The following is a 15,521-nucleotide window of genomic DNA, read 5'->3' on the forward strand; positions in this document are numbered from 1 at the left end:
AAGCTTCAGTTGTAGTCATCTGGACTCAGTTAGAAAAAAATAGACGTTTCGACTCTCATCCAAGAGTCATTGTCAATAACAGAATTTAGGTCGGGAACTCCGATATTTATACTCTTCTGTGGTAAGACCAGCCCATTGGGCGGAGCCTTCCTGAAGTAGAAAGAGTTGTTTGTTTCAACAGAAACTCCCCCCTGGAACCTGAACCCCTGGAAAGGTAGAGGACCAGGACCAGGACATTTAGATGCTAATCAGGTACTCAGGGTGGTTGAGCCAGGGTCTCACAAAGACAAAGAGGATTCTAATAGCCCATTAAAATTCTGAATAGGCTAGTGCGGTAGATACAAGGGGAGTGTTTCTGTTGAAACAAACAACTCTTTCTACTTCAGGAAGGCTCCGCCCAATGGGCTGGTCTTACCACAGAAGAGTATAAATATCGGAGTTCCCGACCTAAATTCTTTTATTGACAATGACTCTTGGATGAGAGTCGAAACGTCTATTTTTTTCTAACTGAGTCCAGATGACTACAACTGAAGCTTTTTCTACTATGGAACACCCTGGACGAATGAGGGATTACACCGACATATTTCTATACATTAAATGCTTTTTTTTCTCATTTCCCTTTTCTATCTGTAAAAATCTAATTACAGTAAAATGAAACATATAATTTTAATTGCACACAATATTTAACACCATCGCCAGTTTAAGCTTTAGCGGCTAGCTACATCCTGTAGTTCACAGTCCACTGAAAATGCGTAGTAGTGTTTTTCTCCCACACAAGCGTGTGCGAGGAGCACAGTCTAGAGCAGCGCAAAGCTTAAGATAAAAAGAAAATACACAAGGATTTTCAACAGTTAAAAAGTTTATGATCTAAAATCCGACTTTGTGAGAAGTTTGTTTTTACATTGTGCTCTTTAGGAAAAAATATTTCTGGACTGTGGAGGATTTTTTTGCTGCAGTTCCCAAGGACTGGCCCCTAGTCCAACTCACAACAGGTTTAAGCTAGCAATACCTTATCTCAAGGGGTCACCCCAGCACTTTTCCCTCTAAGCTGCGCACCTGCACAATTGCGCACTGCAAGAAAATCTATGGAGCGCAGAAAATAAAATTCACCATAAACGTATGAATTAATATCTAATATTAGACCTAATCTAATCTAATTACTCAACGGCTACCGGGGGCAATCTAGCAGAAAGCGCCAACGTTTGACACACTGTAGAAGAATACTCCAGTGGACAGTAGAAGCATTGTCTAGGGGACACGTCGTGTTCTCTATACTTTTAGATTCAAAACGCTGTGTGTTTTATTACAATCAGGCTCATATCCACAGAGAAAATAGTATAATTAGTCCCGAGGCGCAGCAGCGGACCGCGGGCTCGTTCCAAAGACAACTGGCGTGTCACTGGTGTGTAAATGAAACTTTCTTGGCCAGACCTGACTCACGAGTCAAAAGACAACATGTGCATCATTACTCTGGACCATATTTTAAATATCTCATATTACAAAGTAACACTTACTCAATAAGTACGAGCTCATGAGCAGAAGATCCAGATGTGAAGAACACAGGTAAATCAGCTCATACAGAGTCAAGGACAGAGGGGACAGTAGAGACAGCTGTGATTTGATGATGGTGCAGTTCTACACGGCCTTCATTGAGTCCATCCTCACCTCCTCCATCACCGTGTGGTACGCTGGAGCCACAGCCAGGGACAAGCAGAGACTGCAGCGCATTGTGAGCTCTGCTGAGAAGGTGATCGGCCGCGAACTTCCATCCCTGCAAGACCTGTGCGTCTGCAGGACTCTGAGACGTGCAGGTCGGATCACAGCTGACCCTTCTCACCCGGCACACAGACTATTTGAACCACTCCCATCAGGCAGGAGGCTACGGTCCATCCGGACCAGAACCTCCCGTCATAAGAACAGTTTCTTTCTCTCTGCCGTTGTACTCATGAACACTTCCTAAGCACTTTGCACTCACTGTTCACTTTTTATTGCACTACATACTTTATTTTATGTACATATCATGTATATTTTTAACTCTACTTACCTATTTTTAATACCCGGTAGTTATTTATTGTCCATTGTTTTTGTATTAATTCTTCAGTGTTTGATGTTTGTGTTGCACCAAACTGCCAAGTCTCAATGTCCGTGAATCCTGTTCATTGACAAATGGCAATAAACTTTACTCTGATTCTGATTGTTCTTTGTTTGTTAAACTTCAAAATGCTGTGTGTTTTATTACAATCCAGTTCATATTCACTTAGTCTAATAAGTCCCGCAGTGCAGCGGACCACGGGTGTGCCACGAGACCCCCGTTTCAAAAGACGCATCACTACCGCGTTTATTTATGTGTAAATATCTCATGTTACAACATGGGCACTTGTGGTTTATTGTCAGGTGCGGCTTGAATATGGACAAGATCTATTTTCTTCGCAAATTTGTGTGCGCAGCTTTTATTTACTGTCGTGATTCATGTGCAATTACTGTGAAATTCATGTGCAATCCATGTGCCGTCGTGACACATATTCATGTGCAATTACTGTCGTGATCACATGCAATGGTATTTATGTATTTATTTATTTTTATCTTTATTATTTTTCCCCTCCATCCCTTGTTGGGAAATGGGAGGTTTTGTCTATGGGCGTTTTTGTTTATAGGAGATCTTCTACTGAGAGTGTTTTTCAAACTTCCTATAAGTTATGTTCTTTTCTTCTGTATCTACCTCTTTATCTACCTGCGTTGCATCAATGGAATTTCCCCATGTGGGACAATAAAGGAATATCTTATCTTATCTTATTCAGGAGCGCTGTATAGCCCGAAAAGTACGGTAATTAGACCAATAATGTGTTTTTTGTACCATTTTGACAGGTGTCCAGCCAATGATACGATACGGTTTACTTACGCTATGCAGCCAATCATAGCATTGATAGTGCTTGCATATGCAGAGACATTTTGAGTTATGCCCATACGCACCATGCTAGTTAACATTAATACGGTGGAGTTAAGAGAAGTCCCTCAGCCAGGCCACAATTGGACCACAGCCAGGCCAAAGCAGGGTTATGTCTAGTTCAGACACCAGTTGGCTCACGGAAGTCAATATTCCAATATGGCGGCGACCGAAACGGAAGTTACTGGCCCCAACATGGCGGCGACCGAGAGTTGATACAGCTCAGGCAATAAATCTCTCTGTGGCCATATCGCATTTTGGGCCGCCCTTAGATCTGAGCCCGCGTTCTCATTGGCCATTCATGCCGGTCGCCATTCATAAAAATGCCCCCCCTGATTTTTACGCTCCCTCTGGCCTCTCGCATTGTGCCCGCCCACCGGCGTCACACTTCCGCGTTCCTCCAGCGCCTCACGGCAGGTAAGCGGAGCGCTGTCTCCCTCCTAAATGTTGTGGACTGTCTTCTAATCTTAGACTCCTTTTTGTTAGCACGGACAGTCACCTGTAACCACAGATGCGGGTCACTCACTACCGCAAGCTTAGGTAAGCGCCCCTCATTTTAAGATCCGCGATCGTCTGACGCGCTTAGGCTCTCCTGTTTTATAGGCTTTGACGTAGCTGTTCGCTCTCGCCTCTCCCTCATCGGAGCTCTAAGTCGCGCTCCAAAGAGAGCTGCCGCTTTGCTGTCGCTTTGCTGTCGCTTTGCTGTCGCTTTGCTGTCGCTTTGCTGACGCTTTGCCGCTGCCGCTGTGCTCGGAGTAACCCGCTTTGCGCGGACTAACATCCTCCTGGTCGGACTGACGGCGCAGGCCGGCGCTTGATTGTGCCCCCACGCTGCCCGATTGTGCTCTCCCGTGGTCTGTACCAGCTCTGCGCTGGGTGTGTCGCGCATGGGCGCGATATAGACATTTTTCTGCTGCTCTACCTGCATATCCCTTTGCCGTGCCTACACTGGACTCAAATTATGTACCGCTTTTAATACATGTTTCTGTGTTATAGGGGCTGATGGTCTGACACCGTGGTGGATTCCCCTGGTGGTGGTTCCCGCGTTTTGGTTTGTGGTGCACTGTTTTGTTGTTTTGGCGTTTTCTTATTAGGTTACTGCCCCATTTGTTTACCTCCACGGCTAAGCCTCAGCGCCCCCTCCAACGGTCTTATTGAGTTTGTTCATGTGTATGTGTATGTGTGTGTGAGTGGGTGTGCGTGGTGTTGAGTGGTAGCATTTCAGCTTTTAGATTAGATTGTCTAAAAATATTATTGTCTTGTTTAAAATGTGTTTTAGATTGTTAGCATTATCTAGTTAAATAATAAACATGTTGTAATTTATGGAACTGTCTCTGTCTCATCAGTAATCCTTATCTGCGTGCCTTACTAATTTTCCCCAGTTTAAATTGGGGTGGCGTTGTTGGACAACTTACCATTTAAACAATATCAAAACACTCGTACTGCCACATTTTTGGCGTATGGTTGGCAGGATTTGCTGTTTTGGAGGCAGAGGCTAGTTCCACCAAAGTTATTTGTGTATTTGATTTTTGTGATTGTTGTGGCAAGCGGCAAAAGTAACTTGTGTGTTTTTTCAAAGAGGCAAAGCGGCAGTCTCTCTTTTGAGCAACAGACTTGCAGCCATGGAGGAAGAGCTGCAGGAATTAAGGAACCAAATTACTCAACTCAAAGCAGATAATGTACAGCTGCGCCAGGGACGCGCTGCAGCTGGTTCTGGTGCTGGTGGCTCTGCAGTGCCTGTGCCCCCCGCCACCCCTGCCATAGACCGGTTGGTATTTATTCCGAGGGACCGAAAATGTCCCATGTTTAGGGGCAGTACAGGGATTAGTGTGGGTGAGTGGGCCGAGGAAGCACAGGCCTGTATGAGGGCTCGGCACCTGTCACTGGCGGACCAGGCATACTTCCTTCTTGATCACCTGGAGGGGGAGGCGAAGGAAGAACTAAAATATCGATCTGCCGCAGAGCGCCAGGACCCGACTAGGATAGTCTCTATTCTTAAGGAATTATACGGGTGCACAGAGTCCTATGTTGCTCTGCAGGAGGCCCTCTTCTCCAGGAGACAGCAGGAAGGTGAGACATTGCAGGAGTTCTCCCTGGCCCTGCTGAGCTTGATGGAAAGGGTTAAAATGCAAGCCCCGGGAGACATGCCAAATGCTGAGGATTTAATGCGCGACCAGTTTATTGCGCACGTGAGTGATGGTTCCTTGCGTCGTGAGTTAAAACAGTATGTGCGCCGGTGCCCTAGGGCGACTCTGCTTGAGGTCAGGGGAGAGGCAATCAGGTGGGAGCTTGAAGGTCTGCCGGCCGGCATGAGAGGTCGAAGCAATTCAGTGCCCTCGGCCTTTGGTATACAATATGCCATGCGTGGAAACCCGGGGCCTGAGGCCACCCCTACACGGACTGAGGTTAGCGAAATGAAGGAGATGTTGAAAAAGCAACAGGAACAACTTGAGCTGTTGACGCAAAGCATTGCATTATTGCAGAACACGCAAACTGCACACCAGCGTAGTCGCTCCCCTCGTTATGGCCCGATTGTGTGTAATCGTTGCCAGCAACCTGGCCATATTGCCAGAGACTGTGATGGCCCTCGTGTTCCCAGTCGCCACGAACCCTCTTTGCCGACCCGCCGTTGCTTTAATCAAACGTCGGAAAACTAGCGCCCACCGTGTCGCGGAGCCAACGCACGGGTGGGGCATCCACTAGCTCAACCACTAACGGAGGGGGGAACGCTCCAAAGTTGATAGCATCCTGTCCACATCTTGATGTAGACATGGATGGCGTAATTGTGCCATGTCTTGTGGACACTGGGTCGATGGTGTCTACCATTACAGAAAGCTTTTTCCGCAGGCATTTTGAGCCATGGGGGGAAGAACGCTTGCAGGCTTGCCATTGGCTACAGCTTAAAGCTGCCAATGGTCTGTCCATCCCTTACATTGGATATTTAGAATTACCTCTTGAGCTCTGTGGTAAAGTGATGCCCCACTGTGGAGTGTTAGTAGTGGGGGACCCGTCTGGTCAATGCTCTCCCCAAGTCCCTGGAGTTTTGGGAATGAATGTGCTCCGCAGGTGTTATAAGGAACTGTTTGGACAGTATGGGCCTGCACTTTTTGATACAGCCCCTGTGGTCACATGCCCAACTCCATTGGTGGAAGCGTTTCAGAGGTGCCACGCTGCAGACCTGCGGCCCACCCCCAAACAACCAGGTAGGGTCAAGTTGCAGGGAAAACGAGCTGTTCGCATCCCGGGGGGTGTTACGAAAATCGTCCCTGCTACCTGTTCGACACATTATTCGGGTGCCACGGTCTTGTTTGAGCCTTTGGAGCAGGGATTGCCTGCAGGCCTGCTGGCATCCCCTGCTCTGGTCCAGGTAGTCCGTGGCACGGCGTACATTCCCATTGTCAATGTCGGTGACAACGATGTGCTGCTTTACCCGCGTACCCTAGTAGGGACTCTGGACAATGTCAATGTGGTGAGTCTTCCTGCAGGAGTGACGGAATTTCCCGCAGTGGCTGCGAGTGTCTCCTCTCAAAGTGTCGCTTCCTCCGCCACGGACCCCATAGCAGCCATTGACCTATCTCCCCTGCCCCCTGAGGAGCAGGTGGAGGTGCGGGCATTACTTTGGAAATATTCCTCTGTGTTTGCTGCGAATGATCAGGATCTGGGTTGTACCAACCTGATCACCCATGACATTCCACTACTGGATGATGTCCCAGTCCGTCAGCGCTACCGCCGTATCCCGCCATCTGAGTACGAGCTGGTCAAAGAGCATATCCATCAGCTCTTGAAAGCGCAGATAATCAGAGAGAGCTCCAGCCCCTATGCATCACCCATTGTCTTGGTCCGGAAGAAGGACGGCAGCCTTCGTCTATGTGTTGACTATCGCCAACTGAACATAAAGACCCGAAAGGATGCCTTTCCACTCCCACGTATCGAAGAGTCGCTCGACGCTTTGACGGGGGCCCGCTGGTTTTCCACTTTGGATCTGGCCAGCGGGTACAATCAGGTCCCTGTCGCAGAGGGCGATCGGCACAAGACGGCGTTCTGTACACCTTTTGGTCTGTTTGAGTGGAATCGCATGCCTTTTGGGCTCTGCAACGCTCCCAGCACCTTCCAACGACTTATGCAACGCATTTTTGGTGACCAGCAGTGCCAGTCTCTCCTCCTCTACCTGGATGATATTGTGGTTTTTTCATCTACGGTAAGGCAACACCTGGAGAGGCTGGAGGTGGTGCTTGGGAGGTTGCAGAAGGAAGGGCTCAAGGCAAAGCAGAGCAAGTGCCGGTTCTTCCAGCGGGAGGTGCACTATTTGGGGCACGTGATTTCTGACCAGGGAGTGGCCACTGATCCCGGCAAAATTGACGTAGTAGCAAACTGGCCTGTCCCATCTACGGTTTCTGACCTGCGCTCCTTCTTGGGGTTTGCAAGCTACTACCGACGTTTTGTCGACGGCTTTGCTAAACTGGCCGCTCCCTTACATCGCAGAGTGGCCGAGCTGACCGGGAGTCGGTTGGGGAAGAGAACCTCTCGGCGTGCTGCAGTCCCTTGGACTGAGGAGTGCCAGCAGAGCTTCGAGACCTTGAAGGCCAAACTCACGTCTGCCCCAGTGCTGGCATATGCAGATTTTTCTCTTCCCTTTATCCTGGAAGTAGACGCCAGCCATGTGGGCTTAGGCGCAGTTCTCTCCCAGGAGCAGGAGGGGAAAGTCAGACCCATCGCATATGCTAGCAGAGGACTCCGACTTACAGAGCGGAATATGTCCAATTATAGCTCCATGAAACTGGAGCTATTGGCTCTTAAATGGGCATTGACGGAGAAGTTCAGAGAGTATCTGTTGGGCCACAAGTGCGTGGTCTATACAGACAATAACCCCCTGAGCTATCTCGCGTCTGCTAAACTGGGTGCTGTGGAGCAGCGTTGGGCAGCCCAGTTGGCGTTGTTTGATTTTGAACTGAAGTATCGATCGGGTAAGTCGAACCGGAATACAGATGCCTTGTCCCGTCAGCCATGGCCCTCACCCAGGGACGAGTCCGGGGTAGCAGCAAGTACCTCTCTACCGCAGCCATTACAGCAAGCCTTGCAGGGGGTACAGGCGGTGGCAACTCAGTCTGTAGTAACAGTCTTCCCCCACCATTCCCCTGCTGCTCTTTATACACTCCAGCAGGCTGACCCAGTCATTCAGGAGATCCTGACTTTCTGGGTAGAACAGCGCCGGCCCACTCGTGAAGAGCGGCGTGTCCTCTCGCAGCCGGCCTCGGTTCTGGTGAGTCAGTGGGACCATCTGGTGGAGCTGGGCGGTTTGTTGTACAGGCAGGTGTTCCGCTCCGACGGTGGTGGGGCAGTTTGCCAACTCGTCCTGCCTAGGGCTTTGGTTCGGGAGGTCCTCAATCAGGTCCATCAAGACCATGGGCATCAAGGCGTGGAGAGGACATTGGCTCTGCTTCGCCCCCGCTGTTATTGGCCAGGTATGTCCCAGGAGGTCACCCAGTGGTGCCAGGCTTGTGAGAGGTGTCAGTTCGCAAAGAACAATGATCATGCGACACATGCCTTCATGGGCCACCTACTCTCTTCAAGACCAAATGAAATTGTGGCTATTGATTTTACGCTGTTGGAGCCAACCGCAGCTGGCCTAGAAAATGTTCTTGTGATGACTGATGTCTTCAGCAAGTACACAATGGCGGTGCCAACCCGCGACCAACGTGCCAGTACGGTTGCACAGGTTCTGGTAACGGAGTGGTTTGGCAAGTTTGGGGTTCCGGCCCGCATCCACTCTGACCAGGGCCGTAATTTTGAGAGCCAACTGATCCAGCAGTTGTGCAGTCTGTATGGGATTGTGAAGTCGCGCACTACTCCTTACCACCCTGCTGGGAATGGGCAGTGTGAGCGCTTCAATCGGACGCTGCACAACTTGCTGCGTGCTCTGCCTGTGTCCCGTAAGAGGGACTGGAGCGCTTGCTTGCCACAGGTGCTCTTTGCCTATAACACTACCCCACATCAGTCGACTGGGGAGTCTCCATTCTTTTTGATGTTTGGGCAGGAACCGCGGCTCCCTATCGACTTCTTGCTGGGACAGGTACAGGACCCACTTGGCGGGACTGTACACGAGTGGGTTAAGGAGCACCAGGCCCGTCTGCAAATGGCTTTCGATGGAGCAAGAGAGAAACTGCGTTTAGCTGCTGCCCGTAGAAAGGCAACCCACGACCGACATGTCCAGGAGTTACCCCTTAATGAGGGCCAGCTCGTGTTGCTCCGGGACTACGGTGTGAGAGGCCGCCAGAAAATTCAAGACCAGTGGTGCCCCACTAAACATGTGGTTGTGCAAGTTCCACATGAGGGTGGAACTGTGTACACAGTTGCCCCAGTTGGACAACCGACTAAAATCAAGAGGGTGCACCGCTCCCTGTTGAAGTGCCTGATCCAGAGTGAGGTTCCAGATCTCGCTCCAGCATCAGTCCCTCCAGTGGAGCCCACGGTGCGAAACCCTGAAGAGGGGTCGTCCCACGAGGGCGATTTGTTCCTGCTTCCGCAGGCTTTACCGCCCGTTACAGAGGTAACACCAGCTCGGCTGGCTGCAGCACTTGAACCACCCTCTGGGGCAATATGGTGCTCTTCCCCAGATGCTGCTGGACCCATTTTGGTTCCACCTGATTCCTTTGCCGACCAGCCCCAGTTTGTGACAGTCACTACCTCCATGACTGGTCCAACTGAGCGGTCCGTGCGTAGGTCCACAAGGCCAACAGCGGGCAAACATCAGAACCTCCATCATCTCCCAAGACCGGTGAGTCGGCAGCCTCAAGGGGAGTCAGAGTCCCCGGCTCCTTCCACAAGTGCCAGCTTTTAGGCTGTTTTAGGCCATCGGCGGGGCGCCGATGCAGATTGGGGGAGTGGATGTGGCCATATCGCATTTTGGGCCGCCCTTAGATCTGAGCCCGCGTTCTCATTGGCCATTCATGCCGGTCGCCATTCATAAAAATGCCCCCCCTGATTTTTACGCTCCCTCTGGCCTCTCGCATTGTGCCCGCCCACCGGCGTCACACTTCCGCGTTCCTCCAGCGCCTCACGGCAGGTAAGCGGAGCGCTGTCTCCCTCCTAAATGTTGTGGACTGTCTTCTAATCTTAGACTCCTTTTTGTTAGCACGGACAGTCACCTGTAACCACAGATGCGGGTCACTCACTACCGCAAGCTTAGGTAAGCGCCCCTCATTTTAAGATCCGCGATCGTCTGACGCGCTTAGGCTCTCCTGTTTTATAGGCTTTGACGTAGCTGTTCGCTCTCGCCTCTCCCTCATCGGAGCTCTAAGTCGCGCTCCAAAGAGTAAGTATGCCTGGGTCAGTGGCAAACTAGTGTTAACAACCAAATTCAGTGTTTGATTCCTCCGCTGTATGTAGGAGCTGCCGCTTTGCTGTCGCTTTGCTGTCGCTTTGCTGTCGCTTTGCTGTCGCTTTGCTGCCGCTTTGCCGCTGCCGCTGTGCTCGGAGTAACCCGCTTTGCGCGGACTAACATCCTCCTGGTCGGACTGACGGCGCAGGCCGGCGCTTGATTGTGCCCCCACGCTGCCCGATTGTGCTCTCCCGTGGTCTGTACCAGCTCTGCGCTGGGTGTGTCGCGCATGGGCGCGATATAGACATTTTTCTGCTGCTCTACCTGCATATCCCTTTGCCGTGCCTACACTGGACTCAAATTATGTACCGCTTTTAATACATGTTTCTGTGTTATAGGGGCTGATGGTCTGACACCGTGGTGGATTCCCCTGGTGGTGGTTCCCGCGTTTTGGTTTGTGGTGCACTGTTTTGTTGTTTTGGCGTTTTCTTATTAGGTTACTGCCCCATTTGTTTACCTCCACGGCTAAGCCTCAGCGCCCCCTCCAACGGTCTTATTGAGTTTGTTCATGTGTATGTGTATGTGTGTGTGAGTGGGTGTGCGTGGTGTTGAGTGGTAGCATTTCAGCTTTTAGATTAGATTGTCTAAAAATATTATTGTCTTGTTTAAAATGTGTTTTAGATTGTTAGCATTATCTAGTTAAATAATAAACATGTTGTAATTTATGGAACTGTCTCTGTCTCATCAGTAATCCTTATCTGCGTGCCTTACTAATTTTCCCCAGTTTAAATTGGGGTGGCGTTGTTGGACAACTTACCATTTAAACAATATCAAAACACTCGTACTGCCACATCTCTCTTGGGTCCAAATCCGCTCTCTTGTCCCTAACCCTAACTCTAACCCAGTGTCTGAAGCGTCTTTTTGGGCCGCCACGAGGGCCGTCATATTGGAGCCAATTCTGACTTCCGTGAGCCAGCTGGTGTCTGATCTAGTTCTGACCGCCAAAGCAGGACTCTCACATAATAACATTTTTATAAGAATAACATGATTTTTGTATTTTTCATTTTAAGTGGGCCAAATTGCTTATAATAAAAGTAAACGAATGAAAATTGCTGCTGCTATTTGATTCTTTGCCATGTAACTCGCTATGATCCAAGGTTTTGAACAGGCGTGATACTGGTGTGTGACCACAGCGTGCACAAGTGAATCAGTAACAGTACATATAACAGTTTTGAAAGATATCACAAAATCTGATAACTTTGCATTAAATCTAGCTCCAACAATGAATGTAATTGTAAAGATACATGCAAAGGAGCAAAGCAAATGTAGTATATATAATAGATAATATATATAAGAAAAATATAGACTTCATTGAAATTTGAAGATTTAACCTTTACAACCCTTTCTCCCACTGTGGCTCTGTTCAGTCCTGTGTGAGTCCTGGTTCGAGTTAGACCTGGTTCAGTCCTGTGTGATTCCGGGTTTGGGTTAGACCTGGTTCAGTCCTGGGTTTGTCCTGGTCTGATAGTGGGCCTGTCCAGCGCTGACAGCGCCTCTTCTGTGCTCTGTAACAGCCTACTCCTGACATTTTCAAAGATATTGCGCATTATTTGTCTCCTTTTTGCTTGTCTTTAAATTCAAACATTGATGACCAACGTCTTCCATTTACGTGGCGCTCTCCGTGCGCATATGTACGGTTTTGCATATTTAGCAGCTCATAACTGAGTCATAACTGAATACTGAAAAAACTAACTGATTACTACAAAAAAAGTTTTAAGCTTAGGTACATTAAATAAATACATTGATGAATAGATAGGTATATAATTCAATTAAGGGTCATCATACTTTCAGGTCCAAAGCTGTGTCAAGATTACTCAAGGAAAAAAAATACATCCGTCTTTTTTATTAAGAAATAGGTGAATTTCAGTACTTTTGTTCCCTGCTGACATGTAGGGACCAAATGTGAAATTTCATCTGGTCAGCAGATTAGGGCATTAACCTCTAACCCACTGTCACGCCTTTAGACTGGCTTAATGGGGCGGCGTTTGGCACTGCACTATACAGGCCTGAATGGGGGATCCTCTGGGATTCAGTGTGTCTGAGGCTGAAAGAGCTTCTTAGACAGTTTTCTTCTTTAGCTCCGCATCAACATTTCAGACAGTGTTTTACTTGAGCCAAAGGCAGCTTAGGGTAAGATGTTAAAGTGGGGAGAAAATGCCTCATCATTGAGAGGCTGTTGTTATACTGAAGATAAGCACCGTTTGACAAAAGCCGGCAGATTTTTTACAAAGCAGAAAAGATTAATAGTACACACTCCGCTGACAAGATAATACTCAACAGTAAAGTCAGAAGAAATATCTTCATGATTTTCACAACATGGTGTTTGCTGGGGAACATATTGTACACAGAGGATGAGTCAGAGTTGAAGAGGGGGCTGAGGATGAGTCAGAGTTGAAGAGGGGGCTACAGATGCACAACAGGAGTCAAAGGTCAGCACCTAGAGCAGAATGTACTCCACCACAAACTCAGGTGCTTTTTTCAAAATGCAGAGTAAACTTAGTGTGTTACCTGCGGCAGCAAAAATAACTAGATATACTGCGAGGTATATCGCAGTATATCCAGTTTGTCTGTGCAAAGAGGAACACAACTTCATTAAACTTATTTAAAGCTGTATTTGTGGTAAAAAACACATCACTGATCCAGATCTGATCAAACTTCTGATCTGAGATGTATATACCGGTATTTAAACAATGATGTGAAATTATATTGTGATGCCCACTCATTATTATTTAACAGATACCATTTCCCTGCTCTAACAAATCCCATTCAAATCGATCATTTCCACACTAGCTTAATTGTTGTGTAACTCCAACTTTGCATATACAGTTTTTTTCACGTTGAATTAGAGGAGAGGAAACGTTCCATGCTCATGAAACCCGTGCACATGTAAGCAGAGGCCATCTTGAAAGTGTCCAGATTTAGATCACAGACGCTTGCCTTTGTTCTCTATGGCAAATGCCAGTCAGATAAATGCCTGCCGCGCGCTGCTGTTTTAACCCAAATTACCCCAGAGCCTCAGATCTCTCAATGGGCTCATTAAAACACACCTTTCAAGTTGTGCACTTCAATGTGTGCAGGTTTCTATGTGTTTACCTAAAGGAGAAGAGGAAGTGGAGGACTCCATAATGCTGCATTATCAGATATTCAAGAACCGCACCATTGCATACCCCTGATTGTGTAACAAAGATTTAAGTAATTTAAATAATTTCATTGTAAAATAAATGCCCAACAAGGATCTCCACAGAAAGGACTCCCACACACAAATATCTGCCTTACTTTGGAAAATATTATATTTTAAAGTTTTTATATATTTTTTTCAATGTTGTATTAGAATGTATCATTTTATGTGTTAAATACATAGTATAGTCCTCTACAGAACACATCCCATCACAAAGCAGTAACAGTGTAAAAGTGTCAGGTTTGTCTCCCTTAATTGGGAGGCTTATTTTTCCCTTTCGGAGCTGCTCGCAGGACTATGTTCCTTCACTTAGCTCTTTTTGGGTGTTGTATTTCCTCGGTCTGCGGCTCGGCTCAGCTAGTTAAATCAAATAGAGAGCCTAACTCAAATCGTTCCAACAACACTGGTCATAATTTTGGATCAGTGACCTTCACTTAGCTCTTTTGGGCATTGTATCTCCACCTCGGCATGTCGCAGCCCACACCTGCTCATAGACGTCTCCCTCCTGTCGGCTCCTGGTTATGCCAAGCACTGGGTCAGACAGAGCAAAAAAAAGGGTCTCACACACGGATCCGCTCTGATGGAAACGCCCAATGTAGATTGTAGCGTGAAGTTCCTGTAATTATATGGAGCCTTGCCTTATATAGTTGCATTCTGCAACACTCCTCTCGCTTTGCCACTTTCCCTTCTCCCCGCTTCGACAAGTTCCAGCCAAGCGGAGCAACATGGCGGTCCATTCAAGTGAATGGCGCGTGCTCACTAGCGCATGTCGCACATTTAGACTATAGTGGCTAGCTACATCCCTAAAGCCCTTAAAAACATAGAAAAACAAGCGTCTTTATTATGAGAGGGCTTGCAACGCCACAAAATGGACTCTTGAGGCTAACGCACACGGGTATCTTTGAGACGCTGCAAAAGAGGCACTTCTATTCTGCCCTCGCTAAACGCCTGTCTAGTTCGGCAGATAGAGAACAGTCTTGACTTGAAATGAACACACTTTGTAATGTCTTTGGGCCATGTTTATTGCTCCATTACTCCAAGTTCAATAATAGTTTTTGTAAAACTGTAACATAAAAGAGACAAAAACAATCAGTCTCTTAATACAGAAAATAAAAGACAGCAAGTCACATAAACACATGAGTACTAAAGTATAGCACAGGTTAGCAGTGCTTATGTGCTCAAAATTCACAACAGAGGTCCAAAGAATGACAATAGGAAATCGTTAGCATAGCTAGCTGCGATTAGCATAAGTTAGCGATCTAATTAGCATATGAATACATTTGAATTTATTCGAACTGTGACCAGAGAAACGTAGAACAAGTCATAATGACATGACAATGACAAACTTACAAGCATATGCTCCCTTAAACTCCGAGGAAGATACTTTGTGCATTAAAACAACACGAGCTGTAACTTCTGCTTACTGGTGACACAGAAAAACATGGCCGCTGCTTAACTTCCTCTACAAAAGCAATGTGCGGAAAAACATGCGCCCTCTAGTGGACGGAGTTACACACAGTCTTACTGGGACAGCACAACTTCCATTATTTGAGTAAGCACACACAGGCCCGAGCTGATCCCGCCCCAAGTTTTGATAAAAAAGAGAATCCCTTTTCAAACAGAAATGGATGCTTAAGGTTAATTTTACCGGTGGTATTCACCTTTAGTTTTACTTAAGTTTATTTACCAAGACAAGGACAGTGGACAAATGCATTTACCACAGAGATATATTGTACCAGGTTGTAGCTCAAATGCTAATTTCCACCTGTAGTCTCTGCGCAGGCTGATGTTATTAAGTCGCACTATGATGTAGCATCTCTTCTTCAGGGGAGGAGCTTAGTGTACATGTTTTTAGTCGTAGGGAATCTTGTGCACCCGGAGGAAAATTGCGGGGAGAACATGCACACTATACACAGAATGGCCCCTGCCACTTGGGAATCAATCCCAGGACCATCTTCCTGCGCTACTGTGCTGCTCCTTTATTCCAGTAGTTGGCCACCGCCCTACATAAACCTCTTTCT

The 15,521-nt window shown here is 47.6% G+C and overlaps 1 long non-coding RNA gene across 1 annotated transcript in view; it reads right to left on the reverse strand.

Annotated features, from left to right (window-relative positions):
- LOC140367092 (uncharacterized) overlaps positions 1-14,941 on the reverse strand; it is a 32,861-nt gene extending 17,920 nt beyond the window's left edge. Inside the window, exons 1-2 of the long non-coding RNA XR_011928102.1 lie at positions 14,851-14,941; positions 13,929-14,031 (exon numbers count right to left, since the gene is read on the reverse strand). This is a non-coding gene — a long non-coding RNA (uncharacterized lncRNA). The remainder of the gene's footprint in view (positions 1-13,928; positions 14,032-14,850) is intronic.
- Between the last annotated feature and the right edge of the window lie 580 nt (positions 14,942-15,521).

This window comes from Eucyclogobius newberryi, unplaced genomic scaffold (genome assembly GCF_026437365.1).
Source record: "Eucyclogobius newberryi isolate DKJ021-1_F unplaced genomic scaffold, fEucNew1.0.hap1 SCAF_2, whole genome shotgun sequence".
NCBI classification, from domain to species: Eukaryota; Metazoa; Chordata; class Actinopteri; order Gobiiformes; family Gobiidae; genus Eucyclogobius; species Eucyclogobius newberryi.